Source organism: Stegostoma tigrinum, chromosome 46, assembly GCF_030684315.1.
Source record: "Stegostoma tigrinum isolate sSteTig4 chromosome 46, sSteTig4.hap1, whole genome shotgun sequence".
Lineage (NCBI taxonomy): Eukaryota > Metazoa > Chordata > Chondrichthyes > Orectolobiformes > Stegostomatidae > Stegostoma > Stegostoma tigrinum.
The window spans coordinates 11,695,898-11,709,338 of record NC_081399.1 but is presented as its reverse complement, the minus strand read 5'-3'; the positions used below and the strand labels follow the sequence as shown (position 1 = coordinate 11,709,338).

General features: G+C 42.0%; 1 pseudogene; it reads left to right on the top strand.

Annotated features, from left to right (window-relative positions):
* LOC132207403 (NACHT, LRR and PYD domains-containing protein 3-like) overlaps positions 1 to 5,162 on the top strand; it is a 6,870-nt pseudogene extending 1,708 nt beyond the window's left edge.
* Positions 5,163 to 13,441: the final 8,279 nt, after the last annotated feature.

Sequence of the window (13,441 nt, the reverse complement as noted above, 5' to 3'; positions counted from 1 at the left end):
TCACGCTGTCTCTCATTTTCTCTATTTACTCACTCTCCCTCTCACAACTTGCACTCTCGCTGTCTCTCATTTTCTCTATTTACTCACTCTCCCTCTCACAACTTGCACTCTGTTTGAAAAACATCCTATTCTATTTTCAATATGAGCCTCTGAGGATCATCAACACTATGCCATTCTACAGGAAAACAAAGTCACGGTATTTTACTGAGATTTGGTATGTGGCCCCATTTGCTTGATACAGTTTTAACCCCTTTATGCCATTCATGTGAATTCTGTTGCTTAATGCTATGACAGTCAGACACATTTTAGTGACTTGTCGAGTCCGGAAGAGGCTGAAGGGTGAGAGCAAAAGAGGCAATTGCACAGACGCACAGATGGATAGCAGAAGGAAGTCTGTGATTTTGCTCTTCACCATCTCTGGGAGCTTCATCCTCCTGTGGTTAATCTATGTTGTACGTTTCTTATATTATGTCATTCAAGGGATCCGTTCTGAGAATTACCCACCTTTTCTAGATCATTTCGGTGCAGTTGATTACATGCTGTGGAATCTAAGTTGTTGCACAAACACATTTATTTGTGCAGCAACATTGTCTAAGTTCACAGCAAAGATCAGTAATGCAGTGAAATACCTGGTTGCATAAATTCCTTGTGTTATGACAAAAGAAAACTCTTCAGTGAAGCTCGCATTTCAGAACATATTTACTTTGCTCACACCTGGAATATGACATCACTGGCTGAGTCAGATTTATTTTCCTTCTATTGCCCCTTGAGAAGGTGTCAGTAAGCTGTCTTCTTGAACTGCTGCAGTCCATGTGCTGAAGATGTACATTATTGTTAAGGAGGGAATTCCAAGATTTTGACCCATTGACACTGAAGGAACAGTGATACATTTCCAAGTCAGGATGGTGAGTGGATCAGAGGGGAACTTGAAGGAGCTGGTGTTTCCATGAATCTGCTATCCTTGTTCTTCTGGATGGAAGTGGTTGTGGGTTTGGGACGCACTGTCTGAGGATCTTTCGTGAATTTCTGCATATTGTAGATAGTACACACTGATCCCACTGAGCATCTGTGGTGGATGGAGTGGGTGCTTATGGATGTGGTGCCAATCAAGTGGGGCTGCTTTGTCCTGGATGGTATCAAGCTTCTTGAATATTTGTTGGAGCTGTACCCATCGAGGCAGGTGGGGTGTATTCCACCCATCTAGAAAAAGAGTCCTTATCACAGTTCAGGAAGAGAGCTGAGCTGGGAATGTTTGGATTCTCCATTGTTTGACAATCCAAAGGAATTGTCCAGAGAAATAGGAATTACCCAGGAAGAAATTCTATCAGCTGGGAACCCTCCATAAGTCTCCATCAAAATCAAATCCTTCGGAGGGTTTTGATAACATTATAGTTAATCTGAAAATGTTCTGTTATTAAATGCATGGTCTCACTTCTCAGTTCCAATTACACAGACCCCATACAACTGTCACAAATAGCCAACTATGAGCTGTTTTGATGTGGGAAACTGTGGCAGGCAATGACAAGATTTTATGAGAAACAAGTCACGAAACAATTGATAACAAATAGCTAAATTCCCTGTTTTTCAGCATCAAACTTCTCAATTGCAATGGGCTGCCATGCCAATGCAGTCTCACCAGAAATTTGCTGTCATGAAGAGCAGAGCCAAAATAAGGTAGCAAAGCTCCCCTGTGTTAAAATGATACAATGCCTCCCTCTGCTGGCCGCCCCAAGCCACTGGACATATGATGGTAGAGAGTGAAAACCCTCAAGGATTAAATCAAAGAGGGAGCAAGGAAGGACAGCATCTTTTAGCACAATCCAAATTGACAGCACCATCCATCCACACACACACACACACACACACACACACACACACTCACAAACCCAGTGTGGAGAGGTTTGCATTTGGACTGAGGATCCTCACTGTGGAAAATGCTCATGTGGAGAAATGCTGTGCTCACTCTGTAACGTGGAAATGATTTGTCTTTGAGCAGTATTCCTCACATTAAACGTATTAAACAGAAAGGTTGCACCGCAGTTGTATTCAGGCAGCTCCAAGGAAACCATTCCATGAGGTGAATTTTATTGCACTTTCTGCAGCTTACAACGTTTTCTGATGCACTCTCACAAATTTTAAGCGAGAAATTAATCAACGGTCGAGGGGGCTGAGACCAGCACTGGGCATGTTCACTTCCTTCTCCTCATATCCCAGGGACAACATCGCAATGGATGGTGCAAAATGGATCTGTGTCTCCAAAGGCATCCTTTAAAGAATGAAACAAATGTACAATGTGAGAGATTTAGAGGCTTTGATGTCTTGCCCAAAGCAAATCTGCTGCTTGTGCAGTGGCCCAGGGAGGCCTCTTCAAACTTATATCGCTTTAAGCCTTTGATCCACCACATTTTAATTAATTCATTCAAACTTCCTTCAGTACAAAGTCACTCCCATTGCAGGCAGAGACTGTCTTATGAAATGTCATATTTAAAAGTTACTTCTTTAATTCATAAACAACATTGAAGAGCACTTTTTTTGCCTGTTCCATTTTACAACGTCCAACAGGAATACAAGGAAACACTTCAGGAACAAACTGAAATACTGAGCATGAACACTATCCAATTTAAAACAAATTTAACGTTTTTCAATTGCTTGATTGATACACTGAGCTAACGATTATTGCAGGAGGTGCACAAACACGCATGCACAAACACACACAGACATAGAGGCACACATTAACACGACCATGAACATTATGATTTTAAACATAAGAGGGGCAGACAGAGAGAGAGAGAGGAGTTTGACCCCAGTTCAATACTTCACCACCAAAACAATTAAGATCCTGTTGCATAGAGCGACAGACACAAAGAATCACTCAGATATAGATACAGACTATTACCTCGATACAACCAGACACGGACACACTGAGATTGACAATAAAGATGTACACAGATACACAAAACCAAAAAAACTCACAATAATATATATATGCTAATATAGACGACCTCATACATATACTTACAGACATACATAGAATGTTACTCACAGATACAAAGACAGAAACATATAGATACAGAGGACGAAACACTCATAGACAGAGAAATACACAAATGTATGCAGACACTGAAACACATACCCACACATACAGACACCTTTACACATACACACAGAGAGTCACACACATTTGGAGACACACACGTATCATAAACACACAGAGACATACACATACAGACACACATATTGCTGAGGACAGCAAAAGTATTCGAATAATATGAAAAAACAAAACATCTCTTATCGAAAATGAAATAGAATTATTTGAATTGATGTAGTACTGAGGCTGAATTACACACTGATCATTTTGTATCATCACTGAATGAAATTTATACCAAATTCCTCAACCAAATTTCGCATTCACTGTTTGTTAATGTCCCACAATCATCTGCTTTGAGAAGATGAGTTCATTCTTCCTGGAATGTCACTGGATTAAAATGTCATATTTAAAAGTTACTTCTGTAATTCATAAACAGTTTCGAAGAGCAGTTTATTTTTTGCCTGTTCCAGTTTAAGATGCCCAACAGGAATTCAAGGAAATACTCCAGGAACAAACTTAAATACTGAGCGTGAACACTATCCTATTTATGACAAATTTAACGTTTTTCAATTGCTTGATTTATACACTGAGCTAATGGTTGTTGCTATTGTTTGAGATCAGAAAATAGTAAAACATGAACTGCTGGTAAGAGGCAGAGACCATGAAGACTGGATACAGAAACATCTCTGAAGACAAGTTTAAAAAGTCTGAATTGAGCAGTTGTTTCAAAGAAATGTTTCCCAGCTTGGGAGACTGCTCTGAAACTGAAATATTTCTTTGGGCAGTCGAATTCTAGAATTTCAGCATCAGCAAACAGGATCCCAGAGATTGGAAAAACAGCAATGGTACAAATGCTGGTCCATCATTGGGCTAATAGGTAAATATACCCACAATTTCAATTTGTTTTCCAAACACTGAGATTTAAATGTTATCAACTGCAGAATAAACCTGAAGAACCTGGTACAGGAGCACTGTCCTTACCTTGGGAATGCTCTGGGAGAGCTCTGAAAGAACCCAGAGAGTTTACTGTTTATATTTGATGGTTTGGACAAATTTAAGGACAGTAACAGTTGTGAACATAATCAAACAAATATAGAATCACAGTTTACGTGCACTGATCCTGAATCCTCGTGTGAAGTGTCAGACATTATGTACAGTTTAATCCAGCACAAGCTGCTCCCAGGATGTTCAGGGCGAGTGGCCAGCCGTCTCACTGCATTCCATTTGTTGAAAAAGGCTGAGATCAGTGTCTCAGCTGAACCCCTGAGATTTCTTGGTGATGAACAGAAGGAATATTTCCACAGATTTTTTGAGGATCAGACAGTGGCAGCAGCTGTTTTCAAACACATGGAGGAGAACGAGATCCTGTACACCATGTGCCATAACCCTTCATAACTGCTGGGTCCTCAGTCTGTCACTGGGTCCCTTTTTCATAGGAAGAGACAGGAAACAGCAGCAAGTTCCCAAGACCATCATCCAGCTATATTCCTACTATATTTATAACATTCTGGAAAATCATGGCCAAGAGACTGAAGACCCCTGTGAAGCGTTACTGAAGCTTGGTGAGATGGCCTTCACAGGAGTCTCTGAGAAGAAGCTTGTGTTTGGATTTGAAGATCTGATCCAGTACAACCTGCAAACCTTCCAGTCCCTGTCTGGGTTCATGATGGAACTTTTGGAGAGCGATGATTTCGTCTGCAATGTGGTTTACACATTCTCACATCTCACCAGCCTAGAGTTGGTAGCTTCATTCGCACAATTCCTGATTCCAGATCCTGAATACACCCAGAAATGCTTCAGTCAAGCCAATAGTGAGGCAGGTGATATTTCTTTGTTTCATGACTGGTCTCTTCTCTCCACAGTCATCTCAACCTCTGCAGCAGTTTCTGGGTCTGTTATCACATAAAACAACTTGCAAGTGATCGACTGGGTGAAGGAGAATTTTGTAGCACATGTTGGAAACACAGACAGTAAAATTGGGAAAAGGAACCCCCTAAATGCATTGTGTTACCTATTTAAATCTCAGAACTCCCCACTGGCCTATTACACAGTCTGTTCAATAAAAACACTTTGATTTGAGATTCAAACTCACATAATACTCTGCGATTGAGTCCCATTGATTGTGCAGTTATGTCAGGAGGATGAACGTAGAGCACACATATCCTTTTCACTTGATAAAAACCGAAATAACTGCAGATGCTGTAAATCAGGAACAAAACCAGAAGTTGCTGGACAAGCTCAGCAGCTCTGGCAGCATCTGTGAAGGATAAATCAGAGTTAACGAGTCTTTCTGGTCACTGGACCTGAAACGTTAACTCTGTTTTTTTTTTCTTCACAGATGCTGCCAGAGCTGCTGACCTTTTCCAGCAATTTCTGTTTTTGTTCCTTTTAATTGAGTTGTCTGTCAGCGGGAGAATGGAGTGCAATATATGGGACCAAACCTAAAAGGTGACATTGCACAGAGTTCCAGACTTACTAAACTATAGAGGGACCAGAGAAGGAGAGAAAAGTGAAAACAATAATTACCACGAGATAGAAAAAAAATGGGAAACTCATGCACCTGATGGGATGCCTCTTAGAATATCAAAGGAAGTAACTACAGAGACGGCAAATGCACTAACACTAATCTTCCAAAAATTCTAAGATGCTGGAAAACTCTGAGAGGATTGGAAAACAACCAAAATGACACTTTTCTTAAAGAAAAGGGAAGAAGTCAAACAATAGGCCAGTTAAATGGGTTAAAAAGGGATCTGATGGAGATGACACAAAGACTCTGCAGAGGGATATGGACTGATTAAGCCAGCCGGCAAAAACTTGGCAGATCGAATGAAATTTGGGGAAAGTGCAGTATACAGTTTGGCGGAAGAATAGAACAACTGAATACTATTTACATAGAAAACGGCTGCAGCAAGCAGAAAAACAGAGGCTGTTGGGAGTCCATGTGTAAAAAATCCTAAAGAAAGCTAACACACAGATTCAGCAGGTAGTAAGGATGGCAAATGGAATGTGTGGTTTTATATCAAAGGTGATGAAATATAAAACTAGGTAGGTTTCGCTAAAATTCTCCAAGGCACGAGTAAGACCATAGTTGGAATACTGTGAATAGTTTTGGACGCCATAGCTAAGAAAAGATTGACTGGCATTGGAGGCAGTCCAGAGAAGGTTCACTTCGCTGATACTAGTATGTGTGCAGGGCCTGTTTTCTAAGGATAGTTTGAGTATAATCGAACTGGATTTGGTGGAACATAAAAGAAGAAAGGCAATCTGATTGAAACATACAAAATTCATAGAGGGCTTGACAGGGTAGATATGGAGGGTTGTTTCCACTTCATTCCTACAGTGTGGAAACATGTGCTTGAACCCAACAAATCCACATCAATGCTCACATATCGGAGAGTCTAGGACCAAAATTGGAGAAGTGTTGGGTATCCTAAAAGACATTAAGGTGGACAAGTCCCAGGTCTGGATGGGATCCATCCCAGGTTAGTGAGGGAAGTGAGAGAGGAAATAGCCGGGGCCCTAACAGATATCTTTGCAGTGTCCTTAGACAAGGGTGAGGTCCCGGAGGACTGGAGACTTGCTAAAGTTGTCCCCTTGTTTAAGAAGGGTAGCAAGGATAATCCAGGTAATTATCGACCAGTGAGCCTGATGTCAATGGTAGGGAAGCTACTGGAGGAGGAGATACTGAGGGATAGGATCTATTCCCATTTGGAAGAAAATGGGCTTATCAGTGATAGGCAACATGGTTTTGTGCAGGGAAGGTCACATCTTACCAACTTAATAGAATTCTTTGAGAATGTGACAAAGTTGATTGATGAGGGAAAGGCTGTAGATGTCATATACATGGACTTTAGTAAAGCGTTTGATAAGGTTCCCCATGGCAGGCTGATAGAGGAAGTGAAGTCACATGGGGTCCAGGGTGTGCTAGCTAGATGGATAAAAGAAAACTGGCTAGGCAACAGGCGACAGAGATTAGTCGTAGAAGTGAGTTTCTCAAATTGGAGACCTGTAACCAGTGGTGTTCCACAGGGATCTGTGCTGGGACCACTGTTGTTTGTGATATATGTAAATGATTTGGAGGAAGGTGTAGGTGGTCTGATCAGCAAGTTTGCAGATGACACTAAGATTGATGGAGTAGCTGATAGTGAAGGGGACTATCAGAGATTACAGCAGAATATAGATAGACTGGAGAGTTGGGCAGATAAATGGCAGATGGAGTTCAACCCGGGCAAATGTGAGGTGATGCATTTTGGAAGATCTAATTCAAGGGCGAACTATACAGTAAATGGTAAAGTCCAAGGGAAAATTGATGAACAGAGAGATCTGGGTGTTCAGATCCATTGTTCCCTGAAGGTGACAACGCAGGTCAATAGAGTGGTCAAGAAGGCATATGGCATGCTTTCCTTCATTGGACGGGATATTGAGTTGGCAGGTCATGTTGCAGTTGTATGGGACTTTGGTTTGGCCACATTTGGAGTACTATGTACAGTTCTGGTTGCCACATTACCAAAAGGATGTGGATGCTTTGGAGAGGCAGAGGAGGTTCACCAGGATGTTGACTGGTATGGAGGGTGCTAGCTATGAACAGATGTTGAATAGATTGGGATTATTTTTATTAGAAAGACGGAGATTGATGGGGGACCTAATTGAGGTCTGCAAAATCATGAGGGGTATAGACAGGGTGGATAGCAAGAAGCTTTTTCCCAGAGTGGGGGACTCAATTACTAAGGATCATGAGTTCAAAGTGAGAGGAGGAATGTTTAAGGGAGATATGCGTGGAAAATTCTTTACACAGAGGGTGGTGGGTGCTAAGAATGCGTTGCCAGTGGAGGTGGTTGACGCAGACACGTTAGCGTCTTTTAAGATATATTTGGACAGGTACATGGATGGGCAGGGAGCAAATGGACACAGACCCTTAGAAAATGGATGGCAGGTGAGACAGAGGATCTCGATCGGCGCACACTTGGAGGGCCGAAGGGCCTGTTCCTGTGCTGTAATTTTCTTTGTTCAAAATGCATATTCTCAGACTGTGGGGTCATACATTTAAGACAGAGATGAGGAGGAATTTCTTATCTTAAAGGGTACTGATCCTGTGGAATTCTTTATGTCAGAGGGCAGTCAGGTCACTAAGTTTATTCAAGACTGAGGTGGGCAATTTTTAATCGGTACAGGAACAAAAGGTGACAGGAAAATGTATGGTAATGGAGTTAAGGATTATCAGATCAACCATGGTCTCATTGAATGGCAGAGTAGTCTTGATGGACTGAATGGCCTACTTGTGCTTATGGTTTAAACATATGTCTGTGCAGTGAAACGTGTTCACCCGGAGGGTGCAGCTCTGACCTTTCTGGTCTGCTCAAGGTCTCCTCTTGAAGATCCAGTTCCCTCTTTGTCAGTTTGCCGTCGCCTCATCCTCGTGGGGGCGGCCATGTTGGGGCGACGTCAGAGTTATTTTAAATTTATATATAAAACACTGAATCGCCGAAACAAAGAAGGAGAACCTCCGGATCGATAGGTGGATGGAGAATCTGAGCGCCTTGAAAGCGGAAGTTTAAAATGGAAGAAGAAGATCTGGGTCTTCCAAAAATATGCATGTGTCGTGTCTCATTTCCCAGAGGACACCGCGGCCTGTGTTATTAAAGAGGCCTTTCACAGCCGCGGGGTGTTACGGGCGCAGCGGCCATCCTGCCCCAACCAGTGCCCAGTGTCTGAAATCACAGAATAGAAATGGACACAGACTTTTAGATCATAGGTTTCGACTTTCAAAAACATAGGCCATCCGGCAAAATCATGTCGAGGTGAATTGCATGTTCTGCTTTACCATCCATAGATTATTCTGCCAATCGTAGGAATTAACTCATTAACACATTTTCTTAAAGGTATTCAGACTTAGTGCACAATGATTCGCTGCACACACAGTCAGACCATCACCTTCAGCAAACTCTCTCCTCTGGGTTTTCGCTATATCTCGTCCACATAAACACGCATACAGTCCTGTCTACTGTCTGCCACCATAATCACACACATGCACAGTCTCACCTTCGACTAGGCGTTGTTCTCATTGCACAAGTGCACGATTTTAGACTTCATCTCCCTCAGCGGGCCGCTCTTGTAATGTCAAACACAGAGACTGGCCAACTCCAACTCACTCTACTGGACACAATATCACACAAAGACAGATCAACCTTACTGCCTAACATTTCAGAAATCACCGAGGAGACAATCTCTGTAGCCTTCCTGAACGCCACGTCCTCTCCATTAAGACAACAACCTCCAGGCCCATGACCCTCAATATCAGTGGGCCTATCATCAGCACCACTCCCTTCCTATTACAGTAATCATTTCCTGGATCACAATCCTTTATATCTCTGTCACCTTCCCAAGCCCCCAGATGTCTACTAGCTTTAATAACATCCTCCAGCTGGTATAGTCCTTGCAATATCTGAAAACTTCTCCAGACAATACAACTATTGCTATCTTTGTGATGTTCCACAAACTTGACAGCCTCCCAGTCTCTGCGATAATTCTGATCTCACGTACATTGCTGATGTCGCTATAGTCCACCATTAATATTGCTGCATCTCGATGTTTGGTTTTCAATGATGCTGTCTCTATTTCTGGGCCAACCAATGTGTGCTCAATGTCAGTTCGATTATTGCATTACGTTTCTTCAAAACACTTTCCTTCCTTTTAAAAAGTCCATACATCCTTATTCTTATTTCTCTTCATATATTGGTAATTACAATGTAAGTTTTTTTTAATCATATTATGCAATAAAATTGATTTTGACACTTTCCTGGTTATTTACCCTCATCCCTGTTCCATCCAGAACATTACTCCAAACTGAAGTGAGAAACTGCAAGGGCTGTTACATGACAGAGTGCATGTCAAAGGGGGAATGCAATAGATATTTGTGAATGTGGTGCCGATCAAGTGGGCTGCTTTGTTCTGGATCATGCCAAGCTTCTTGAGTATTTCTGGAGCTGCACTTGCCCAAGCAAGTGGAGAGAATTCCATTACATTCCTGACTTCTGCTTTGGTGGACAGGCTGTGGGGAGTCAGGAGGTGAGTTACTCAATGCACGGTTCCCAGCCTCTGACCTGTTTTGGAGCTGCATTACTTATAAGGCTGCATCTGTTAAGTTTCCGGTTAATGATACCCCCGCAGATGTTGATTGTGGGGAAGTCAGTGATGATAAAGCCATTGAACGTCAAAAACGGTGGTTAGATTCTCTCTCATTATTGCCTGCCATTTGTGTAGCATGAACACTACTTACTACTTGTCAGCTGAATACTGGATAACAAAGTGTGGAGCTGGATGAACACGGCAGGCCAAGCAGCATCTCAGGGGCACAAAAGCTGACGTTTTGGGTCTCTGATGAAGGGTTGAGGCCCGAAACCTCAGCGTTTGTGCTCCTGAGATGCTGCTTGGCCTGCCGTGTTCATCCAGCTCCACACTTGGTTATCTTGCATTCTCAGCATCTGTAGTTCCCATTATCTCTGAGCTGAATATTGGATATTGTTCAACTCTTGTAACATTTGGACAAGCATTGCTTCAGTATCTGAAGGTTCTGAACAGTTCACATTCATCAGTGAACATTCCCACTTCTGACCCTATGATTGAGGGAAAGTTATTGATTAAGCAGCTGGACAGAGTCAAACAGCTGTACAGAAATAGACCCTTCAGTCCAACTCGTCCATGCTGGCCAGATAACCTAAACTAATCTAATGCCATTTGCCAGAATTTGGCTCATATTATTCTAAACTCTTCCTAATCATATACCCATCCAGGTGCATTTTGAGTGGCATAATTGTACCATGCTTCACCACTTACTCTGGTAGCTCATTCCTTGCGCACACAATCCTCTGTGTGAAAATCTTGGCACTTAAGTCCTTTTTAAATCTTCCCTCTCTCACCTTAAAGCTTTCCCCTCTAGTTTTTAACTCCCCACCCTGAGGAAAAGAACTTGTCTATTTACCCTACCCATGCCGCTCATGATTTTCATAAACCTGTATAAGGTCACTCCTCAGTCTCCGATGATCCAGGAAAAATAGCCCCAGCATACCCAGCCGCTCCCTATATCTAGAACCCATTAAACCCGTCAAAATCCTTGTAAACATTTTCTGAATGCCTTCAAGTTTCACAACATCCTTCCGATAGCAGGAAGACCTGAATTGAATGCAGTAACCCAACAGGGGCTGAAACAATGCCCCATAAAACCACATGATCTGCCAACTTCTATATGCACTGACCAATTAGGCAATCATGCCAAATGGCTTCTTCACTATCCTATCTACCTGTGACTCCACTTTGAAGGAACTTTGAACCTACACTCTAAGGTCACCTTGTTCAGCAACAGTCCCCAGGACCTTACCACAAAATGTATAAGTTCTGCCCTGATTTGCCTTTCCAAAATGCAGCACCTCACATTTATCTAAATTAAATTCCATCTGCCATTCCTTGGCCCACCAGCCCAATTGATTAAGGTCCCATTGTACTCTGTAGTAACCTTCTTCGCTGTCCACCACAGCTCCAATTTTGTTGTCATCTGCAAACTACCAATACCTCATACCTTCATATCCAAATCATTTCTATAAATGACAAAAAGCAGTGGATCCAGCACCAATCCTTGTGGCTCACCACTGGTCACAAGTCTCCAGCCTGATATGCCACCTTCCACCACCACCCTCTGTCGTCTACCTTTGAGCCACTTTTTGTATCCAAATCACTAATTCTGCCTCTAATCCATGTGAGTTAACCTTGCTAACCAGTCTATCATGAGGAACCTTATTGAACACCAGAGTGAAGTCCTTATAAATCACATCCACTGCTCTGCTTTCACCAATCCTCTGTGTTCCTGCTTCAAAGAGCTCAGTCAAGCTAGCGAAACACAATTTGCCACATAGAAAGCCATGTTGACTGTTCCCAGTCAGTCCTAACCTTTCCAAAATACACGTATTTTCAATACATGTAAATCCTATCCATCAGGATTCCCTCCAAAAACTCGCTCACTGGTATATAGTTCCCTGCATTTTCCTTACTACATTTCTTAAATAGTTGCTCTGCATTAGCCAATCTCCAGTCTTCGGGTTCCTCAGTAAGGGGCCCAGCAATCACTTCCCTTGCTTCCCACAGAGTTTTAAGTTACTCCTGATCAGACCCCAGGGATTTATCGACCTTTATACGCTTTTTGACGTCCAGCACCTCCTCCTCTCTAACATGGATATTTTACTTGTTGCTATTTATGTTTCCAAGTTCTCCAGGTTCCATATTCTTCTCCACAGTAAACACAAGTGTAAAATACTTATTTAGTATCTCCCTCATCTCCGACATTTCCACACATGTTTGGGTGTCAGATATTACTCTGAGGAGTTGCTGCAGAATGTCCTGGAGCTGAGATGATTGGCCGTCAATCATCACCATCATCTTTCTATCCGTCAGATAGACTCCAACCATCTGAGAGTTCTTTCTGATTCCAATTTTGCTCAGGATCTGTTGGCTGACAGCAGTGCACAAAGTCCAAAAGTGATTTCCAGCCAACTTAGATCAGTCTGTTTAGTGAACCTTAAAGTGTTCCATAATTTAGGACAATTGAAGCTTTGTGGATAAAATACATTCAAAGTGACACGGTTGAGATAGATCAGAGAGCATCATACAAAGAATATACCAAGTGTCTTGTTACAAACACTCAGCTGCAGCTGTTTACACAGCAACAGCTGGATAAGGACACCCATGAGTACGCTGATAGAAAAATTCCATACCTACCTGTATTAAAATCTGAGATCCATCGCAAATAGAAATAAAACCCTATTTACTCTTGTTAAGATTTCCATGTAATCATAGTTATAGATTTTCGATGTCACACATATAACCTCTTAAAAATCACAATAAGCATTAAAGAGGATATCCTATTGTCAAGATAGTATGGAAACACACACACACTGCTTGCAGGGACAATTGAACAATTGGTGCAGAAGTCAACAGTATTGGAATGTGATTGCATACAGCATGCATCGTGAATGGCCCAAGGACAGAGAGAAAGATGTCTAGAAAATGTCATGAGATCGTGCAAGCCTGTCCAGAAGAGTTGTCAGTAAAGCTGTTCATCATTGCCCATACAGACACATGATTAATTTGATTGGACATGTATGCAATTGGTTAATAATACGACTGGTCTGTAATTGTTAAAGGCGGGCTGAACACAATTGTATAAAAATGCATTCATCGTTCATTGAAGAAATTTCTGATCCCCAGAGGTTTCTTCCCACCAGTGTAACTTCAACAAATGTTTTGATGCTGGAAGTGGAATTGAGTGACTTATGTAGTCATTCCACCCTTGATGCCACACTTGGT